At 38.9% G+C, this 13,237-nt stretch overlaps 1 long non-coding RNA gene across 1 annotated transcript in view; it reads right to left on the bottom strand.

Annotated features, from left to right (window-relative positions):
- LOC122237830 overlaps window positions 1–12,949 on the bottom strand; it is a 245,857-nt gene extending 232,908 nt beyond the window's left edge. Inside the window, exon 1 of the long non-coding RNA XR_006216477.1 lies at window positions 12,897–12,949. This is a non-coding gene — a long non-coding RNA (uncharacterized LOC122237830). The remainder of the gene's footprint in view (window positions 1–12,896) is intronic.
- Window positions 12,950–13,237: the final 288 nt, after the last annotated feature.

Genomic DNA, 13,237 nt, shown 5'->3' with positions numbered 1-13,237 from the left:
GTGATTAAGAGAGAATTGTATAAACGATCTTTAAAAGAATGATACTAAGTGCTCTTATCTTCTACAGAGAGCAATTCAAGGTGAAATTTATTCTGAGATGCTGATAAATTATTAGATCAATATTTTTTTCTCAAGGATGGTAATTAAACAAAGCTTACCAAGATTGCTTCTGGGGTAGGGTATTTATGTATCTTAATTCTAGAATGAGTTGAATATAGTTTTTTCCCAGAATGTGTGCCTGTGACATCTGCATTTTCTACCTTCATTGTTGCCCACTGCTTGCCCTTTTGTTCTGTCTACACGATTTGGGGATTGGGTCCAAGATGGTGATGTTGGAATACCCTGAACTCTCCTCCTTCACAGAACACATGAAATTACACCTATTTACAGAGCAATTCTTCCTGAGGAAGAACTGAGGGCTCACTGAACAGCTTCTGCACAACAAAAGACAGACAGAATGGCAAAGAGAACAGCATGAGAGGCAGAGACGGGTAACAAAGGGAACCCCCACCGGGCCAACTCCACAAACTGCCCTAGGGAGGGACAGTACTGAGAGAACTATTCCTCCACCCTTAAGCACAGGAAAACAAAGCCTCCTGAGGAGATCAACTAGCATACAAAAAAGCCAGCCCTACAACTCTGCCAAATGGCAGGGGAGCTGCTGGAACTCTCTCTACATGGGAGGGCCTAACACACAGGGTTTTGACCCACCTTGAAAGCACACCACCTGGGTGCTCTACCCAGCCTGCTGCCTCAGTGGGCCCTGGGCCCCTAGCCTGCACCAGCCCTAGCAGTCCCACCAAGGTGGCCAGGAAGTGGTACACACACCCAAACATCCCGTGGTAGCGCTCACTACAGTTCCAGCCGTTGTGCCAAGGGGACACAGGGGCAAACCACCTTAGAGCACTCGAGGCCCACACCACGTTGACTTCAGACGGCTTGCTAGGGCACTGTTAGCACAGATGATTCCAGAATTTGGACTTCAAACAAATCATCCTGACTCTCTGCTCCAAATCCAGACACTCTGACAGGACGGCCCCTGCACTGAGTGCCCCGGGACAGCCCAACTTGCACTCACTTCAGCTTTAGCTGTCCCACCAGATCAGCCTCTGCTGGAAGAGTCCTGGGAAACCCCAGCCTGCAACCACTTCAGCTTCAGGGCACGTTTTGTGCAGAGAGCCCAGGAACCACACTGGCCCACATCCACTTTAGCTTCAGCTGTCCTGCGGGACGACCCCTGTACACAGCACCCCAGGACACCTCACCCTATACCCTGCTTTGGCTCGAGCCTCCCCTCCAGGACATCCTCTCTGCAGAGAACCCTGCGTCCCTCTGGCTTGCATCCACGTTAGTTTCAGTTATCCTGCCAGGGCACCCTCTCCAGAGAGAGCCCCAGGACGTCCCGGCTGGCATACCACCTCAATCCCAGATACCCCATCAGGGCACACCCTGCACAGAGTACCCAGGACACCCCAGCTCGCACCCCTTTCAGCTCCAGCTGTCCTGTCAGGATGCGCTCAGGACGCAGAAGCCCAGGATACCCCGGTCTATATCAGCTTCAGTTTTAGTCCTTCTGGCAGGGCACCTGTTGCACGGAGAGCTACGGGATCTCCTGGCTTTCACCCACTTCATCTTCAGCTATCCTGCTGAACCCCAGGACACCACAGCCACACCACACTTCAGCTCCAGCCACCCTGCCAGGGTGCCCTCTGCATGGAGAGCCCCAGGAAACCTTGGATAGCACTTACTTCAGCTTCAACTATCCTACCATGATTCCTTCTCCAAGTAGGGTGTCGGAACACCCCAGCCTGCACCCACTTTAGCTTTAGCTGTCCTGCCAGCACATCCACATCCTGCATGGAGAGGCCAGGGATCACGGTGGCTTGTGCCCACTTCAACTTCAGTGGAGTTTATCAACACTAAATCAGCCTTACAAGAAATATTAAAAGGGCTTCTTTAAGTGGAAAAGAATTGGCCATAATTAGATATAAGAAAATTATGAATAAAAAGATGTAAAATATGATAGCATGTATATGATATGTGGAGGGAGTAAAAAAAATGAAAAAAGGTTTTTTTTAGTGTTTAGGGGTGCCTGGGTGGCTTAGTCAGTTAAGCATCCTACCCTTAGTTTCAGCTCACGTCATGTCTCACAGTTCGTGAGTTTGAGCCTCTCGCCAGGATCTGCACTGACTGTGCAGAGCCTACTTGGGATTCTCTCACTCTCTCTCAAAATAAATTAATAACCTTTAAATATTTTTTTTTTACATTTATTCATTTTTGAAAGACAGAGACAGACAGAGCACAAGCAGGGGTGGGGCGGACAAAGGGGGGGTGGGACACAGAATCTGAAGTAGGCTCCGGGCTTTGAGCTGTCAGCACAGAGCCCGACGCAGGGCTTGAACTCACGAATCATGAGATCATGACCTAAGCTGAAGTGGGATGCTCAACCGACTGAGCCACCCAGGTGCCCTCCTTTAAATATGCTTAAATGTAAATGACCATCAACTTAGTATTATAGATTGCTATATTCTTAGGATGTTATATATGAGCCTCATGATAACCACAAACTCAAAATCTGTAATAGATACACAAAACTTAAAGAAAAGGAAAACCAAACATAACACTACAGAAACTCATCAATCACAAAGAAAGAGAGCAAAAGGCAAAGAAAGGAACACAGAAGAACCAGAAGAACAAGCAGAAACAATGAACAAAATGGCAAGTCAATACCTATCAATAATTACTTTAAATGTAAATGGCCTACATAATTACTTTAAATGTAAATGGCAAGTCAATACCTATCAATAATTACTTTAAATGTAAATGGCCTACATAATCCAATCAAAGACACAGGGAATAGATTAAAAAAACAAAACAAAACAAAAAAACACCAAGACACATCTATATGCTGCCTACAGGAAATTCATCTCAGACCTACAGACAAATACAGACTGAAAGTAAAGGGATGGAAAAATATTAACCCTGAAAACGGTGCAACAACAACAACAAAAAGCTAGGATAGCAATACTTATACCACACAAAATAAACTTTAAAACAAAGACTATAGCAGACAAAGAAGAGTGTTACATAATGATAAAAGGATAAATCCAACAAAAGGATATAGCAATTACAAACATTAATGCATCCAACATCGCAGCACCTAACTACACACAACAAATATTAATGGACATAACAAGAGAAACCAATGGTAATACAATAATAGTAGGGGACATTGACACCCCACTTACATTAATGGATAGATCACACAGACATAAAATCAACCAAGAAACAATGTCTTTGAATGACATGGTCTACCAGATGTATAAGATATATACAGAACACTGAAGCCCCAAACAACAAAATACACGTTCTTTTAATGTGCACATGAAACATTCTCCAGAATAGATCATATGTTATATCACAAAACAAGTCTCAAGAAATTTTAAGACTGAAATCATAACATGCATCTTTCCTGACTACAACAGTATTAAATTAGAAATAAATCATAAAAAAATAAACAAAAACATGCAGAGACTAAACAACATGACACTAAACAACAAAATGGATCACCAAAGAAATCAAGAATAAATTTTAAAAAATACATGGAGACAAATGAAAATGAAAACACAGGGATCCAAACTCTTTGGGAAACAGCAAAAGCAGTTGTAAGAGGGAAATATATAGAAATACAGGCTTACCTCAAAAAATAAGAAAAAGCTCAAGTAAACAATCCAAACTTTCACCCAGAACAAACAAAACCCAAGATCAGTAGAAAGAAAGAAAGAACGAAAGAAAGAAGATGAGAGCAGAAGTGAATGACACTGAGAATAAAAAAATCAATAGAAAAAAAATCAATGAAACCAAGTGCTTGTTCTTTGAAAACACGAACAAAATTGATACGCTCTTAACCAGACTCAGCTAGAAAAAGAGTAAAAGGGTCCACATAAATAAAATCAGAAAGAAAAGAGAAATCAGACACCACAGAAATAAAAAGGATTATCAGAGAATACTGCAAAAATTATATGCCAACAAATTGGACAATCTAGAAGAAATAAATTATTAGAAACATACAATGTTCCAAAACTAAATCTAGGAAGAAATAGAGAATTTGAACAGACTAGGTACTAATAACAAAACTGAATTAGTAATCAAAAAACTCCCCCAAAAAAGAAGTCCAACACCACATGGATTCACAGGTGAATTCTGCCCAATATTAAAAGAAAAGTTAATACCTAGTCTCCTAAAAATATCACACACACACAAAAAAATAAGTGGCAGCTGGGTGGCTTAGTTCCTTAAGCATGTGACTCTTGGCTTAGGCTCAGGTCATGATCTCACAGTTCATGAGTTTGAGCCCTGCATCGGGCTCTACTCCAGTGGCTGGCATGGAGACTACTTGGGATTCTCTCTCTCTCCATCTCTGCCCCTTCCCTTCTCTCTCTCTCCAAGTAAATAAACATTTTTTTAAATAAATAAATAAGAAAGGAAAGCTTCCAAATTCATTATATAAGTTACCCTGGTTACACCAAACCCGACAAAGACACACAACACACACACACACACACACACACACACACACACACACACACTGAAGAAAGCCTCAGGCCAATATCCCTGATGAGCACTGATGCAAAAATCCTCAAAATATTAGCAAAGTGAATTCAACTACACATTAAAAGGACCATTCACCAAGATCAAGTAGAATCTATTCTGAGTATTCAAGGATGGCTTACTATTTGCACATCAATAAACATGATATACCACATCAACAAAACAAAGGACAACAATCATATGATCATCTCAATAAATGCATGAAAAAAGCATGTCACAAAAGTCAACATCTGTTCATGATAAACACTCTCAACGAAGTGGGTTTAGAAAAAATAGGTTTCAACGTAAGAAAGATCATATATGAAAAAAACCACAGCTAACATATTCAATGTTGAAAACTGAGAGCTTTATCTTTATGATCAAAGACAAGACAATGATGTCCATTCTTGCCACTTTTATTCAACCCAATACCAGAAGTCCTAGCGAAAGCATTCACCCAAGAAAAAGAAATTAGAGGCATCCATACTGGTAAAAAGGAAGCTCAACTATACTTTTTGCAGATGACATGATACTACATATGGAAAGCTTTAGAGTACCCAAAAACTATTAGGCCTGATAAATGAACCCAGTAAAGCTGCAGGATACAAAATTAATAAACGCATATTGGTAGTGTTTCTCTACACTAACAATAAAGAGGTGAAAGAGAAATTAAAGAAAATAATTCCATTTCCAATTTCATAAAAAGAATAAAATATACTGGAATAATCTTAACAAAGGAGGTAAAAGAAGGTACCTGGGTGGTTCAGTAGGTTAAGCATCTGACTTGATTTCTACTCAGGTCATGATCTCACAGTTCATGAGTTAGAACCCCACATTGTGCTGACATTGTGGAACCTGCCTGGGATTCTCTTTTCCCCTCTCTCTGCCCTCTACCACTTGCATTCTCCCTCTCTCTCTTTCTCTCTCTGTCCCTCAAAAATAAATAAACATTAAAAATAAAACTTAATAAGGGCACCTGGGTGGCTCAGGCAGTTAGGCACGGTCATGATCTTGCAGTTTGTTAGTTCCAGCCCCACGTCAGGCTCTGTGCTGACAGCTCAGATCCTGGAGCTGCTTCAGATTCTATGTCTCCCTCTCTCTCTGCCCTTCCCTTGCTCACACTTTGTCTCTCTCAGAAGTAAACATTAAAGAAAATTTTTAAAAATTTTCTAAACAAACAAACAAACAAAAACTTAACCAAGGAGGTAAAACACCTGTACTCTGAAAACTATAAAATACTGATGAAAGAAATTAAAGATGACACAAACAAATGGAAAGATATACTATGCCCACATGTTAGAAGAATTAATATTGATAAAATGTTCAGACTACCAAAAGCACTCTACAGATTCCATCAAAATACCAGCAGCATTTTTCACAGAACCAGAACAAATAATATTGAATTTGTGTGGAAGCACAAAAGACCTCGAATAGCCAAAGAAATCTTGAGAAAGAAAAACAAGGCTGGACGTACCACAATTCCATATTTCAAGATATACTACAGAGCTGTAGTAGTCAAAACAGTATGGTACTGGCATAAAAACAGACACATAAATCAAGAGAACAGAATAGAGAGCCCAGAAATAAACCCATTCTTATATGGTCAATTAATCTATGTCAATGGAGGCAAGAACACACAATGGGGAAAAGACTTTCTCTCCAATAAATGGTGCTGGGAAAAGTGGATAGCTACCTGTAAAGGAATGGAACTAGACCACTTTCTAATGCCACACACACACACACACACACACACCACACACAACATGAAGACCTAAATGTGTGTTGTGAAACCAAAAAAGTCCCAGAAAAGAATACAGGCAGTAACTTCTCTGACACTGGCCATAGCAAAATTTTTCTAAATATATCTCTAAGGCAAGAAAAACAAAAGCAAAAATAAAGTATTGGAACTACACTAAAACAAAAAGCTTTTGCACAGTGAAGCTAACCAACATCAAAATAAAAAGGCAATCTGCTGACTGGAAGAAGATAATTGGAAATGACATATCTAATAAGGGGTTAATATCCAAAATACATAAGGAACTTATTCAACTCAACACCAAAAACAACAACAACAACAACAACAACAAAATCTGATTAAAAACGGGTCGAGGAGTTGAACAGACATTTTTTCAAAGACGACGTAAAGATGGCCAACAGACACATGAAAGGAAGCTCATCACTCAACCACAGGGAAATGCAAATAAAAACCACAATGAGATATCACCTTACACTTGTCAGACTGACAAAAACAAAAAACAAACAAACAAAGAAATAACAGGTGCTGGCGAGGATGTGGAGAAAAGGAATTCTTGTGTACTGTTGGAAGGAATGTAATTGGCGCAGCCACTGTAGAAAACAGTATAGAGGCTCCTTAAAAAATTAAAAATATAAATACCATATGATCCAATAATTGTACTACCGGGTATGTACCCAGTAGGAGAAGACACTAATTCAGAAAGATATAGGCAGCCCTATGTTTTCTATAGCATTAATCGTAACAGCTAAGATACAGAAACAAGTGCCCATTGGTAGATGAATCACTAAGGAAGAAGTGGTATATATACACAGAAAAGTGGCATATGTATGTATAACGTAATATATAACATACGTATAATGTGACATTCCATAGCCATAAAAAGAAATGAGATTGTACCATCTACGACAACATGGATGAAGCTAGAAGGTGCCAAGTCAGATCACGAATGGCAAATCCCACATGATTTCACTCACGTGTGGAATCTAAAAAACAAACAAACGAATAAACAGCAAAAAGTAGAATCAGATGTATAAATACGTGGAAGAAACTGATGGCTGCCAGAGAGGAAGGGTGTGGGGGGATGGCCAAAATGGGTGAAGGGGAGCAGGAGACACAGGCCTCTAGTTATGGAATGAATAAGTCATAAGAATAAAGGTCACAGCATAGGGAATATAGTCAATGATATCGTAATAGCGTTGTATGGTGACAGATATTAGCTACGCTTGTGGCGAGCACAGCATGACGTGCGGAGAAGTTGAATCGCTAGGTTGTACACCTGCAACTAATGTAACAGTGCGTGTCAACTGTACTCAAACAAAAAAATTTAATTTTTTTAAATTAAAAAATAAATGAATTTAGGAGCTCAGATTATATAGAGGAAAGGAGTGAGAAGGCAAAAGCTGGGAAAATTTTTTCAAAATTATAAAATCCATGCTATATTTTTCTGCCAATCAATAACTTGAAAGGAATTTTTATTTATCAGTACAATTTTTGTCATAACTAATTAACAGACATCCAGAATTAGTAGTGCCTTCTTAGATATGACTATCATTTTTAAACACAACAGTCTGTGGATTTCTCCCAAAATAAATAGTATTTTAATAAACAGATAACAATGGAAAACATATAAGAGAAACTATAATTATTCATGTATGTTGTCAACTCTCAAAGACCTATTCAAACACAAATGGCAAGTGATGTTTATCTATAGTTTTTTTATAGTGTTCTTTCAGGAAAGAAGCATTTCCTGTTATTTCTTTGGCAGTTTATCTGTATCCTAAAACATACTAAGTATGGGTGAAGCCATTCTAATTTAAAACAAGTATATATCTGTATGTATGCCATTTTGTTATAATGACATTCCTATCTACACCTCATTGTTTTCTTTACAACTAAAACCTCAAAAATAAACTGCTAGAGAATGGATAGGTACGTGTATCCTAACAAACTGGAGGTTGTAGTTCAATACAAGGAACCACTTGATGGGTTACCAGTACTGACCGTTGATAAAGTCATTCACTCGGTCCTGACGTTTATTTCGCACAATTTTTATTGTCACCTGCTTAGTCATTTTTTTCATCTTACTTCCCTAAGTTTATTTTCTTATTAAACTTTAATTTACCTTCTGTTTCTAAATTATCAAGTGACATAAATTCCATTAGAAAAAAAAAGTGAGAAAATAAATTACAGGTGGACAGATGGAGGTCTGTCCAGATGGATGGTCCTACTACAGATAAGAAATGGTGAGTCATACAAGAGGGGAGAGGAGAAAAGGAGGAAGCAAGGGAGGAGGGAAGAGGAAGAGAAGGAGGGAGAAAGGAAAGCTGAAGGAGAGAAGGAAAGAAAAGATTTCCATCAGTCACTTGGGGTAATAAAACCTTTGGACTGGATTCAAGAAATGCCATCTAAAAGATCAACGAGTTGCGTGTCTAATACCTTAGTTTATTGTTGCAACAAACAAACTTGGGCAGGAACCAAAAGTACTGCTCGCCCTCTTATCCTCAATTCTCAGCAGATCCAAAATTTAACTTATTTTCCCTACTTCCCTATTTTTTCGTCTGGTTCTTCTGTCCTCACTGTACCCCATATAATGAGATGATTAGAATAATGCAAAATATTTTGAAGACCGTCATAGGAGTTTTGAAGAACAGAGTAAATTCAGGCAAATTACCATTTCTCACCCAGTTTCCTCACTAGATTGCTAGGATAAAATGAGATAATACTTGTGAAAACTCTATTTCCCTGCCTTTCACACAGGAGCTGTTCAGCAAATAAAAGTGTCTTTACTTCCTGTTACAGTCACAAGCCTATTGTTTTTTAACTTCAAAACTACAGAATGTAATTCCTTGTCATCAGTCACCTACGTTGCTGGAAAAATGTATTATCCTGTTTCTCTACCTCAATCTCGTTCTGTCTACCTCTCAACACACCCTTACCCTAGCTGAATAATGGTAATAATTCATTTCCCCAACGCTCTTCTCACGGCGTTAAGCGTTTCTGTGTAAAGCCTGTCAGTGGGTGGTCACTGCAACCAGGTGAATAAAATTTACATTTCATCTCAGATGTGTTTTCCATTTCGGCCAACTCCAATCTGGTCTCCCCACCCTCCCATTCTGACAGGCCCTCTTACTTTCCCTCTATACACATCTCCATCTAGCTACCTGTGAACTCTCTCTTCTCTGGGCCATCCACGTCACCCAGAAGCATTTTTCTACACTTGTCCCTATTGCCTGGTTTCCCCCTCTCTCCTCAACCGACTGTGCAATATGACCTATGCTGCCAACAGGTCACCAAAATATTTTAGTCAGGCCAGCGGAGGGTCCAGTGAGTGTTCCTCAGAACTCAGCTTACTTTTTTTTTTTTAGTTTATTTATTTATTTTGAAAGAGAGAGAGAGAGCAAGAGCAAGCAGGGGAGAGGAGAGAAGAGACAGAGACTCCCAACCAGGGTCCACACTGTCAGCATAGAGCCCAACACGGGGCTTGATCCCCTGAACTGTGAGGACGACTGGAATGGAAATCAGGAGTCGGACACTTAACCGACTGAGTCACCCAGGCGCCCCGTCTTTCTTGGCAGGACTGACGCTGCTCGTGGACACCTCTATGTCAACATACTCTCCTCTCTTGATCTGACAACCCAGTCGCCTAGCTTTCTAATTTATAGGCCACCCCTCACACTCCTTACACCTGGTCCTATTCAGCTTTCCTATCTTGCTGAAGGATCCATCATCAACCCAATGGTGAAAACCAAAACCTGAGATCCAGCCCTCAAACTTTTCTCTGGTTCATTCTAATGCTCACTAAAACAGAAACTCTTTTGAATCAGTAAAGCTCTTGTGAATTCATCCACCTATTTCTGGTTCTGCTGCGACTATCCTAGTTCAACTTCTGGCCTTTTCTTGACTGAACTGTCATAATTGTACCCTGTACCCTCTTATCTGTTCATAAACACTCCCATTCCATTTTTAGCACTGTAGTAAGGATATTAATTTAAAAGTAGAAGGCTGATGATGTCACTATATCATCATGAAGCCCAAATCGGCATTATGAGATCTGGCTGAGAAGTCATAAGCCATCTGCTGGAAAGTAATGAATCCATGCAGTTCAAAAGAAACTGCAGGTATAATACCTCCACTGATAAAGGAGTTTCAGAAGAACCACAATAGCCAAAGAGAATTCTCTCTTTTTAATGTACAGCATAGGGAATATAGTCAGTAATATTGTAATGTCTTTGTATGGTGACAGATGGTAACTACACTTATCACAGGGACCATTCTAAAATGCATAAAAATATCCAATCACTAAGACGTACCCTTGAGCTAGAATATTGTATGTCAATTATACCTCAATAAACAATTGCCATGTATATACTGTACCCCCAAAATACAATTTGTATACTCACATTTCTGAAGTTTATAAAAAATGAATTATTAGGTATTCTCTTGTGAGTTGCTTTTCTCACTCAATATTATGTTTGCAAGGTTTGTGCATATTGATGTACATATTTGTAATCCATCCATTTTAACTGCTATATAGAACTCCATTTTCTGGAGACCTATAATTAATCTATCATTTCTACTTTTGATGGAGGTTTGAATTATTTTCTAGTTTTGTTTTGTGACTATGGAATAAAGCTAAGAACATCGAGGGGAAAAAAAGATCCACAACAGCCAAAGAAAGTTAACTCTTAACGTTCTCCAAGCTCAGAGAATAGTGAAGGTAGACCATCAGGGCACAAATCGAGAAAGACGTTTCCTCCTTTTATCTCCTTATCTTCTTCCCCTTCCCTTATACTCAGAAGCATCAGAACTGCAGCTTGCAAGAAGAAGGCAGGGGACCAGCCACCGAAAGCAACTGCACTCACCTCTTTCTCTCTATTGGCAGTAAGACTGTGTAACAAGACGAGGAGGGAGGGCTGCAATTTCTAATAAAGACAGAAATTCTCTGAATTGGAGTAATGAATTACAGCATGCAGACTGCTTCTATGTCTAGAAGAAGCTGGAAGGCTTTTTATTACCTAAAAAGATCAGAAAACTTATTGGGCCTGACTTAATTTTCATGCACCTGGCAGGAGTCAGTTTAAGAATGTCGTCATGAAAAACCTCGGGTTCTTTTCTAATTATACACGATGAATCTTTCCCGTTCGATGCACCAGTCCAGGGAGATAAAATATGCAGAACTTAGTGACTGAGCGGCAAGTGAACAGGAGGAATCAGGAACCGTGGACGTGGAAGTTGCAGGTCCAGCACCTGTCTTGTGAGCAATTGGACGACCTTGAGATAGAAGCCTTGAGATGAATAGCAAAGCGGAAAGACTGACTGACTCCATGGGCCTGATGAATGTACTGCCACCACATCAGCCCTATTCTTCTCCCCTATAGGCCCATATTTCATAAGAAAGTGTATGCATGTTTGCACATATATCTTCCATTTTTTAAGTAGATTGATATACATACCAGTCTTTCCAGGAAAATATAGGTTTACATCCATTGTTACAGTGTAATTGTTGCTAGAACCTGTTTTGTTCTCAAAGGGGTCTTATTTCTTAGACAATATACATGGCACACGTAACAGAGATTAACGATGCGTGGAACAAAAACTAATATAAGTGTAAGGAGAGATGGACAAACCCAGATGGAGGCACCCTTGTCCCTCTTGTGATAACTCAGAACAGGTAGACAGAAAGTCAGAAGGGACATAGGAAAACTGAACAACACTGTCAATCGGTTTGACCTAATTGACATTCATAGAAAATTCACCATGCCACAGAATATACATTACTTTCAAGGGCACATGGAACATTTAGCAACTTAGAGCATATTCCATGCAAGAAAACAAAGGTTAATAAATTTTAAAAAATCAAGCCATACAAACTACTTTCTGTGTTCACAGTATAAATTAGGGATAACAGAAAAATTTCTGGAGTACCTGTATTTGAAACTTACATGACACAATTATAAATAACCTATGAGCCAAAGAAGAAACCAAAAAGCAAACTAGAAAGTACTTTTCCCTGAATAAAAATAAAAGTACACGTACCAAAATTTGTGGTATGCTGCTAAAGAAGTATGCACTTAGAAATTTATAGCACTAAAGCTATAAAAGACAAAATGTCTGAAATCAATGACATATTTTATCTTAGGAACTTAAAAAAATACAATAAACCCAACCCACACATAAGAAAATAATGAAGAGTAGAATCAATGAAATAGAAAACAAAAATTTTAGAAAAATCAATTAAAAATAAAAAGTTGCTTCTTCGAGAGATCAATGAAATTGATTAGCCTGTACCCAGACTGATCACAAAAGAAAGGGAAACAGAGAGGGGGAAGACACAACCACTGATATCAGGAACAAGAGAGGTAACATCAGGACAGACTCTACACATACTCAAAGGAATAAGGAAATGTGAAAATTTTATGTCAATAAATGCAACAACTTAAAATGAAAGAAATCCACGAAAGGTACAACTACCAAAGCTCATTCAAGAATAAGTCAATAAACTAAGGAGACATATATTACATAAATGGAATTTACAGTTAAAAAGTCTTACCACAAAGAAGATTCAAGGTCCAGATGGTATCAACCGTGAATTCTATCAAATCTTTAAAAAAGAAACAATACTTTTACTCATTTGTTTTGCTTCTTAAATTCCACATGTATGTTGTGCACCCGAAACTAACACAAATAAAAATTAAGAAAACAAATAAGACCAACTGTATGCAAACACTTGGAATTATTCCAGCACAAAACAGGTTGATTTAATATTTGAAAATCAATCAGTTTAATTCATCATATTAAGCAGCTGAGAAAGAAAGCTCATGCAAATTTTTGTCCCTTGTCACATCAAGATCTTGACAAGAATGTTCATAAAAACTTTGTTTGTAATAGCCA

The sequence above is a fragment of the Panthera tigris genome, chromosome B1, assembly GCF_018350195.1.
Source record: "Panthera tigris isolate Pti1 chromosome B1, P.tigris_Pti1_mat1.1, whole genome shotgun sequence".
NCBI classification, from domain to species: domain Eukaryota; kingdom Metazoa; phylum Chordata; class Mammalia; order Carnivora; family Felidae; genus Panthera; species Panthera tigris.
Note: the sequence above shows the minus strand (reverse complement) of the source record. Positions and strands in the feature narration are given on the sequence as shown.